The 9,398-nt window shown below is 43.1% G+C and overlaps 1 pseudogene; it reads right to left on the bottom strand.

The window, feature by feature from the left end:
* Positions 1 to 4,033: 4,033 nt before the first annotated feature.
* On the bottom strand, positions 4,034 to 4,413 carry LOC124991849 (40S ribosomal protein S15a-like; annotated as a pseudogene).
* Positions 4,414 to 9,398: the final 4,985 nt, after the last annotated feature.

The following is a 9,398-nucleotide window of genomic DNA, read 5'->3' as shown; positions in this document are numbered from 1 at the left end:
CCTGAAAGTCTAAATGATTTGTTAGGAATAAAGGTTTGACAATGTATAAGACTGTATTTTCCCTAAGTGATAGACAGAGATTCAGTGGCTGCCAACTCCCAACAGTCCCCAAAGCAGCCATGTGCATGAGAAAACTCTTAGGAAATTAATTAGTCTGGCTAAACAGAAGGCATCTGGCCTAACTGCCTCTATCCATACATCATCCCTCTGACTAAGGTGATTAGTCGAAGGGTGCTGTGGTCTGAATGTTCATGTCCCTCCAAAATTCATGTATTGAAGCTTAAAGTGATAGTATTAGAAAGTAGGGCTTTTAGCTGGTCACACCATGCAAGCCTGTAATGCCAGCTACTTGGGAAGCTGAGGCAGGAGGATGGCAAGTTCAAAGTCACTGGGCAACCTAGCTAGATCCTGTCTCAAAATAAAAAATAAAAAGGACTGGAGATGTAGCTCAGCAGTAGACTCCCCCTGGGTTCAATCCCCAGCACTGCAAAAAAAGGAGAGGGGGATGTCGGGAGGGAATTGGGTCAGGAAGGTAGAGCCCTCAGGAAGGGAATTAATGTAAAAAAAAGGACTGGAGGAGCCCCTTTGTCATTGTGTACTGTGAAGATACAGTAGGCTTCATGTATGAACCCACAGACTCCACCAGGCACCCCATCTGCTGGTGCCTTGGTCTTGGACTCCCCAGTCTTTAGAACTGTGAGCGGTGCGTTCTCTTATGTATTACCCAGTCTAAGGTATCTTGTCCTAGCAGCCTGAATGCACTAAGACAATGGGTAAGCCAACAATAGTACTTCCCTAGAGTTTGCTGAGCTGAGGGCACAAGGCAGGGAAGACAGCGTCTGTCCTCTTGGCCATGAGGCTACGAAGATGGGAATCCTGTCCAACAGCCATGCTCCCACTTACAGAAGTTGCTCTGAGAAAAAGAAGTCAAAATACAGAGACCATCGTGGGTAAGAGGCACGGAGAATCCTTGTGGTGTTTATAGGGATCCAGCTTGACCTGACTACAGCCATTTTGCCCACCAGATGACACTAACGTACATTCCAAACCCTGAAGAATAAACAAAGTTATTAAGATAACTAGTCAAGCATTTGGTGCCAGCCACTGATGCTCTGATACTGGGCATGTTAACAGTTTCTGGGAAAATCCGGGTGCTTTCTGATTGGTTGTGGTTCATTTTTGTCTAGCTTAGTGTGTAAACCCCTCCTCCTGCCTAGGGTGTGGGGAATTCTCCTGTCTTGCTGCTGCCCAAAACCCACTTCTGTCTGTAAGTCCCTAATAAACAGCACTCTGCAATCCTGGGTCTTCCCACCTCCTTCTTTGGTCTCTTGACACCTTTTGCCTTTAGCAGTAGGTGTTCTACACTGAGAGTTTCTGAAACAATGTTTGAGTCTGGAGTTCTCGCCATTCCATTTCCATCCAGGAAATCCCCCTGGTTCCCTCTGTGAGTCAGTAAATTCCCTCTTTTAATTCCAGCTAATTCCTACTGGGTAACTCCCCCTTGTAACCATGGGGTCTAACACAGCTTGGTAAAGATGTAGAAAATTCGTATCATGAGACAGTTAGAGACCTCCCCACCCCCAGGAAAAGCAGGACCCCTTAAGATCAAGGGAGTGAACTCTCTCAGGTGGGAATGAGAGAGGCAAGATGGCTCTCACTCTTACAGCATTAAAATAAAAAATAAATTTAAAAAGCCAGAGAATCTTGGGTTGTGGCTCAGTGGTAGAGTACTTGCCTAGCAGGTGTGAGGTACTGGGTTCGATTCCCAGCACTGCATATAAATAAATTAAATAAAGGTCCATTGACAACTAAAAACTATTTTTTAAAATATTAGAGAATTAGGAGTTAACGAGGACCCGTCTTGCTGGGCACAATGCACCTATAATCTCCACTAGTAGGGAGACTAAGGCAGGACAATTGCAAGTTGGAGAGGTTTTATTTTTTACTTTTTACAAATACAAGTTAAAAAAATAAAAGCGGCTGGGGGTGTAGCTCAGTGGTGGAACACCCCTGGGTTCAATCCCCAGTACTGCCCAAAACAAACAAACAAAACCAGGACCCATCCTGGAGCCTTTGGAATTAAGACCACAGACCAGGAGACAGGACGTTGAGAAGTCAGCTCAGCCTTCTGAGACTATGTGATCAGCAGAAATACCTAGAAGCCAGAATCACACAAGACAAGGTCGCTGTAATCAAACCCACTGAGACAGGGCAGTAGCCTACACGGTTCTGAAAATACTATTAGGGAATCTTTCAGAGGACAAGGGGCAAATTTCAAGATGATGCGGGACAAACACCTACGCAGAATAGTCACTGAAGTAAGCTGCGGTTATCTTTTTCTTTCTTTCTTTTTTTTTGAGATTTTTTAAAATTTATTTTTAAATTTTTTACAGACTGCATTTTGATTCATTGTACACAAATGGGGTACATCATTTCGTTTCTATGGTTGTACACGATGTAGATTCAGTTACCTTTATTAGCATAGTACAACCCAAGACACAGAGACATCCCATGGTAACAAATCCTCAGGAGCCTCGCGAAGAGGGCTGAGAAGAGCCAAGCAAGCCTCAAGCTCCACCTCTAAAAGTGACGGCCTGGAGGAGAGTTCCATCTCTGCCTCCTGAGCACCTTTGTCCTTTGCTGGAACCAGTTTGACACATTCAGAGTCAGAGCTGCATTACTGCTCAGCAGAAACCCCAATAGAGAGCCTGGTTCTGTGGGGCGCAGGGTCACACGACTGTCATCCCAGAAGCTCCGGGAGGCTGAGGCAGGAGGATCGCAAGTCCAAAGCCAGCCTCAGCAACAGCGAGGCGCTAAGCAACTCAGTGAGACCATGTCTCTAAATAAAACGCAAAATAGGGCTGGGGAGGTGGCACAGTGGTTGAGTGCCCCTGAGTTCAATCCCTGGTACCCCCTGCCAAAAAAAAAAAAAAAGAGTTTGGTCCCTGTTCCACTTATGCATCCCCCTGATTCTTCTGGTAAAAAACTCAAGAACCTGCTGATTGGCAACATAATAACCAGGAGCCCAGGTGAGGTGGAATTTTAACTTGTATAGGTCCTGAGGAAAGAATCCCTGTGCAAACCAGATGGTTGCAAACTCACCTGTGGGACTATTTTGTAAATCCTACTGTGGTTTTTTGTTTTTTTTTAGTTGTCAATGAACCTTTATTTTATTATTTATTTATTTATATGCAATGCTGGGAATCAAACCTAGTGCCTTACACATGCTAGGCAAGTGCTCTACCACTGAGCTATGACCCCAGCCCCTGCTGTGACTTCTAAAATCCTTGGAAGGATGTGGCTGCCTTTTGTGTCTTCAGATAGCCAAAGCTTTTTTAAGATTTTTCTACTCCCTGAAGCTTTTGCGTTCATTATCTCATTTACCTTCCACCACAACTCAAACAGCCAGAGAAGGAGAGTTTGCCATTCCCCACTGCCAGGTGAGAAAACCAAGACAATGTGAAGCTAAATGTCTTTTTTAATGTAATTCAGGGGTTTGGAAGGTGTTCAGCTCTTCTCAAATTCCATCAGTCATGAACTGTGTCACGAGTGATTTGATGCTAATGGCTAAAGTACCAAGCTCGAGAATGATTCGTCTCTTTTTTTTATTTTTAATAATACATTAGCCCTATCACAACCTAATTCCTGCCAGTCTCTAACACGTTTTCTTGGGTAGGAGTGGATTTACTGTTGGCATATGGTAATTCCCATGGGAGTGTTATGCATCTGGAGGCCCAATCATGGTCACCCAGCAGGAAAAAAGGTGGAGGGTCAATGGATTAGCCAGTGCCCAAAATTGCTTCCAGCTCTAAAATTTGACAATCTACCCAAAAGTTGATGGCAATTAATATTAAAAAGTAAGTAAATAAATAAAAATAAAAAGTCACCAGTTCTCTCCTGTATCTTACTAAGGACCACTCACTTCCAAAAGTGGTAATATGATTGTAAAATGTATCAATCCAAACAAAATAATTTTATTTTATTTTATTTTATTTTCCATTGAGGCATTTTATCGTATGTATGTTTTACATCCCTAGAAAAAGAATCCCAGGATTTTTCCTCCGGTGTGTTTTCATCTTGCTTCTTCATGGTCCATGATGCCCGCTGAGGTTGTCAATACAATGAAATCAAACTGATGGGACAGGAGCAGATGATTCTGCCATTTTTCTAGGTCTTTGATCTGCCCATCAAATCTGGGGCTGATCACTCCACACTTGTTTAACTGCCTGTGAGGTTGACAACAATTTTCCCAGCTCTGTGATCATCAATGATTTCAAATTCGCCAATGTAACCGTGCTTCATCATCACAGTTAGAAACCGGACGATGGCTTTGGAGCAGGGCCTAATAAGGACCTGGCGTTTGCCTCTCTCTTTGGCATTGTTGATGCTCCTGAGAGCATTCATGCGCACCATTATGGAGGTACGAAAAGATGGTGGAAAGAGCGCAAAATAATTTTAAATATTTTTTTCTTATTTAGTTGTAGATGGACACAATACCTTTATTTAATTTATTTATTGTTTTATGCAGTGCTGAGGATCGAAGCCAATGATTCACACATGCTAGGCAAGCGCTCTACCACTGAGCCACAACCCCAGACCAGCAAAATATTTTTAAGAGAAAAAAAGGGCACCACCAAACAAAATACCAGTACAAAACAGTAAGTAAGAATTATATTGAGCAACCCAGGACCTAAGTTACCCAAGTATGTGGAACTTGAAGAAAGTAAATTTATAAAAATTGGTACCCATGCAGGAACACAGCTATACTTTTTTTTTTAATTAGTTTTTTTCAGTGCTGGGAATTGAACCTAGCACTTTGCACATGCTAGTGCTCTACCACTGAGCTACACCCCCCACCCAGGAACACACTCTAAAAGTGAGTTGGAGCTGGGCACGGTGGCACACTTCTGGTCCCAGTGACTTGGGAGGCTGAGACAAGAGGATTGCAAATTTGAGGCCAGCCTCAGCAACTTCTCAAGAACCTGTCTCTAAATGAAAAACAAGAAGAGCTGGGGATGTAGCTCAGTGGGAAAGTGCCCCTGGGTTCAATCCCTAGTGCCCCGCCTCCCCCCAAAAAGTGAGTTCGATATGTCTGAGTTTCAGTGTCAGCAGACCCTGAGACAAGAATTCGGGTTTGAGTAGCTTACTTGGAGGTGAAGCAAGCACTCGAAAGAGAGAAGGGAAGTGAGACAAGTCAAGAAAGACCGCTGATAAGAGCATGTGATGAAGTCAGCTACTGCTGTGGGCAACTGGAATGTGATCCCAGTGGTGATCAAGAGAGGGGTCACCCATACCACCTGCCCCTCAAGGAAGGACTTGCTGTTCAACTGTAGGGGAATGTGGTCAGCAATGGTCTCCAGCTGTCAGCTCATTTAGGGCTAGCCTCAGCTACAGAGAACTGCCAAGTCAAAGGTTATGCCTTCCCAGGGTACCCTGCATCAGATGGCTGAGCAAGACAAGAATATGAAGTCTGGCCATTTATGCTTGGTAGGGGAATCTTTGATGGGCAGTCCTTGCTCCTGAGCTCCCCCATGGGTTGGCCAAACCCATATCAAGACTGCATTGAAGCTGGATTTTTCCCTGTGCCCAATTCTGCTTCTCTGCCTTCCTTTCACACGGATTGATCCCTAATGAGCATTTGATCCCCCATATATACATATAAACATCTGCTTTCAGAGAACCGACCCCTCTGTGATACTCTGAGATAATAAATATGTGTTGAATTAAGCCACTAAGTTTGTGATACTTTGTGACATGGCAGTGTTACAAAGCTAATATAATATATTTTTAGATGTTGTTGGACCTTTATTTTGTTCTTTTATTTATATGTGATGCTGATAATCAAACCCAGTGCCTCACACATGCTAGGCAAGTGCTCTTCCACTGAGCCACAACTCCAGCACTAATATAATATTTTTAACTGGTTTCCTACCCAGAGGATTCCTGAGGGGTCAATGCCATGAGTTACTAGAATCCAGCAGAGGGGATGGAATGGAAATCTTGCCTTAGAGGTGAGACAATCTGAGGGAGTTGAATAAAATATGCACCTTAGAGATAGATACTCCACCAAGAGACAAGAGGTTGGGGTGAGGATATGCCTCAACTTACAATGGGGCTACGTCCAGATAAACCCATTATAAACTGACAATATCATGAGTCAAAAATGCATTTAAACAGGTTGCGGTGGCACGCACCTATAATCCCAGAAACTCAGGGGGCTGAGAGATAGGGGGATTGTAAGATTCAGGTTAACCTAGGCAACTTTAGTAAGAACCTGTCTCAAAATTTTAGAATAAAAAATTATTCTTAAAGGACTGGGGATGTAGCTCAGTGGTAGAGTGCTTGCCCAGTGTGTGTGCATGGCCCTGGATTAAATCCCCAGTACTGCAAAAGATTTGAAAAGAGAAGAAAAATGCATTCAATACACCTAACCTACAAAATACTAGAGAACTGATTGTTTTCCCCCTCATGATCACGTGACATGCTGGGAGCTGGGCTGAGTGTCACTGTCCAGCATCATATATAAGGGAAAGATCAAAAGTCAAAAGTTGAAAAAAATCACAGGTCAAACTATTTGAATTCAGGGATCACCTGCCTTTCTGTACCAAGTCTTAAAAGTGACTAGCTGAAGACTGCCCCTGGAGCCATTCATTCCCTTGCGCTTCCATCTTGCTGCAAAGGTAGGTAAAGTGGGCTTCAGTTTCCAGAGAAAGCCCTTCAGCAGAGAAATGTTGGCACCGGAGGTCCCCGCAGTGTGCAGCATAGTGGCAAAGTGAGGGGGCAGGGTAGGACACTACCAGCATTCCTACCAGACTATTCTCCTAAGGGACCCACAAACCTGTCACCTTCAGTTTACACTGAAATCACTTTGTGATATGTACCTAACTCATTTGGGTAAAGAATTACAGTGGAGGAAAAGAAAAAACACCAGATATTTTTATATTTTTATCTGTAATCTACAGTAAGGGCACAGATAATGAATCTCTAATCACAAATCTACCTAGAAATGCCCCTTGGTAACATTACCCTGGAACTCCTTGGTGACGCAATTTGCTGTATAGAGTGAATGGAACTTATTGTACAGAGGAAACATCCAGGACTTCTCCAAAGTCCCTGAAGTAGATGGAACCCTTACTATGAGTTGGTCTCACCGTTAAGGCGAAATTTCCATTCCACTCCCCCAAGCTGGATTCAGGGGATTCATGGTATTCACCCATCAGGAATGTTGGAATGAGGGGTCCTCAACTAGGTAAGAGGTTAACTAAATATATTAGCTGTGCCATGCAACAAAATATGACAAACTTAGTGGCTTCATACAACACACATTCATTATATCACAGTCTCTGTGGATCAGAAGTTTGAACACAGTTTAACTGGGCAGAAATGTAGGTGCTAGTCAGGGTTGCAGTCTTCTCTGAGGTTCACCTGGGAAAATCCTTTTCTAAGCTCATGTACGGTGTCCTTCAGTTTCTTGGACTAAGGGCTCCAGTTTCCTCCAGGCTGTTGACCTTGCAGGTGGGTAGTTGGGGGATGCCCTCAGTTCTTTTTAACTTGAGTTTCCTTAACCTGGCAACTTTCTTCATCAGAGCCAGCAAAAGAGAAAGTCTACCAGCAAGACAGACGTGACAAACCTATGCCACACCGTCAGATGATGACATCTCACATCCCAGCACTTTATATTCTATTAATTACAAGCAAGCACAGGTCTTGCATACACTTGAAGGAAAGGCATTACACAAAGATGAAATTCCAGAAGACAGAACTTACTGGAGTCCGTGGTAGTCTGTCCCCTACCCTATGTGACCCTTTTGTGATCTTCTAATTAAAAATTCAAGATTTCTGATTTGGTCTATTGGTGATAGTCGCCCTACGTTTTTTTGATTAATTGACCACATCAGACACAAATTGGGATGACTGCCTGGGACACAGCATCCCCTCTTTTCCTTTCCCATGGCCATATTTATTCTGATCCACCACTGTCCTTTGGGAGAACGGGTCCTCTCTTCACCCCAAACATTTGGTTTACCAGTCATGTACCTTCCTTCAAGATAGAAAGATTGACCCTGGGATCCTGGGATGCACCCAAGCACTACCAATCAAAATTGGAGCCAGTGTTCTTCCCATGGTGACAGACCTGAGAAAACGAAGCCAGTTCACAGAACAAGTCAATGGTGGTTTTAGTTGCCATAAAGCCACCTCCACCCCTCCCTTCCCTTGGATTGATCATGTGACAGTGGCAAAGACTCCCTTGATATCTCCCTTGATATCTTCCCTGAACTTGGCATTTCTCTCTCCAGTTCCAGTTGGCACTCTTTTACGTTATCAATCTGTACACAAAACTCGCCTTTTTATCATTTCCCCAAGAATTTTATGGGTCTGACCAGACTTTATTGATGACTTAGAGGACCATGGGTAAAGGTTACAACAGGGCTCCTGCCATCTCACCAGCTCCACTCTCTCCCTCTCCCTCTTCTCTCCTCACTCCTTTCCAAATTTCAGTTAACCCACAATGAGATACAGCTTCACACCCACTAAAATGACTGTAATTTAAACACACACACACTAAAATTGTTAATAAGGATGTGGAGAAATTGGAACCCTCATACATTGCTGGTGGGAACGTAAAATGGTGTCACCATTTTGAAAAACAGGTGGTTCTTCAAAGAGTTAAACATAGAGTCACCATATGACCCAGCAAGTCCACTCCTAGGTCTGTACACAAAGAAACTAAAGCAGGGACTTGAACAGATGCTTGTGTGCCAAGTCTATTGCAGTACTACCCCTAGAGATGAAAAAAGTAGAAACAGCCCAATATGATGAATGGATAAACAAAGCACAGTATGTCCATACAAAGGAATAGTCTTTAACCATAAAAATGGAACTATTGATAGATGCTACAATGTGATAAAACTTGAAAACATATCCTAAGTGAAAGAAGTCAGACATAAAAGCCCACACTGTGGTTTGATTCCTGTAAGAAATATCCAGGATAAAGATAAAAAAAAAAAATAGATTAGTAGTTGCCAGGAGATGGGAGGAGGGAGGAATGGGGAGTGACTGCTAATGGGTGCAGGGTTTCTGGGGAGATGATAGAAATGATCTGGGACTAGATAGAGGTGAAGGTTGTATAACATGTGGATTATACACGTTAAAAAGATAAATGTCTTATTATGAGAACTATACCTCCTTAAAAACACCTAACAGAAGTGCCCAACCATCTCTCTCATCCTCTGTTAAAATTTACATAAACACAGAGCTTCCTGAAAGCATCTACTTATCGGTTATGCTGATCTATTAAATCCCAAGAATTTGTCTCTCAAAGTCTAAAATAGTTCTTCGTTTCTAGCTAGTGTTTTTATTAAATAAAACTATTATGTTTGCCTCTTAAGGGAAAGATG

This window comes from Sciurus carolinensis, chromosome 8, assembly GCF_902686445.1.
Source record: "Sciurus carolinensis chromosome 8, mSciCar1.2, whole genome shotgun sequence".
In the NCBI taxonomy this organism is placed as follows: domain Eukaryota; kingdom Metazoa; phylum Chordata; class Mammalia; order Rodentia; family Sciuridae; genus Sciurus; species Sciurus carolinensis.
The sequence above is the reverse complement of the archived record's forward strand: the minus strand, read 5'-3'. Positions and strand labels throughout refer to the sequence as shown.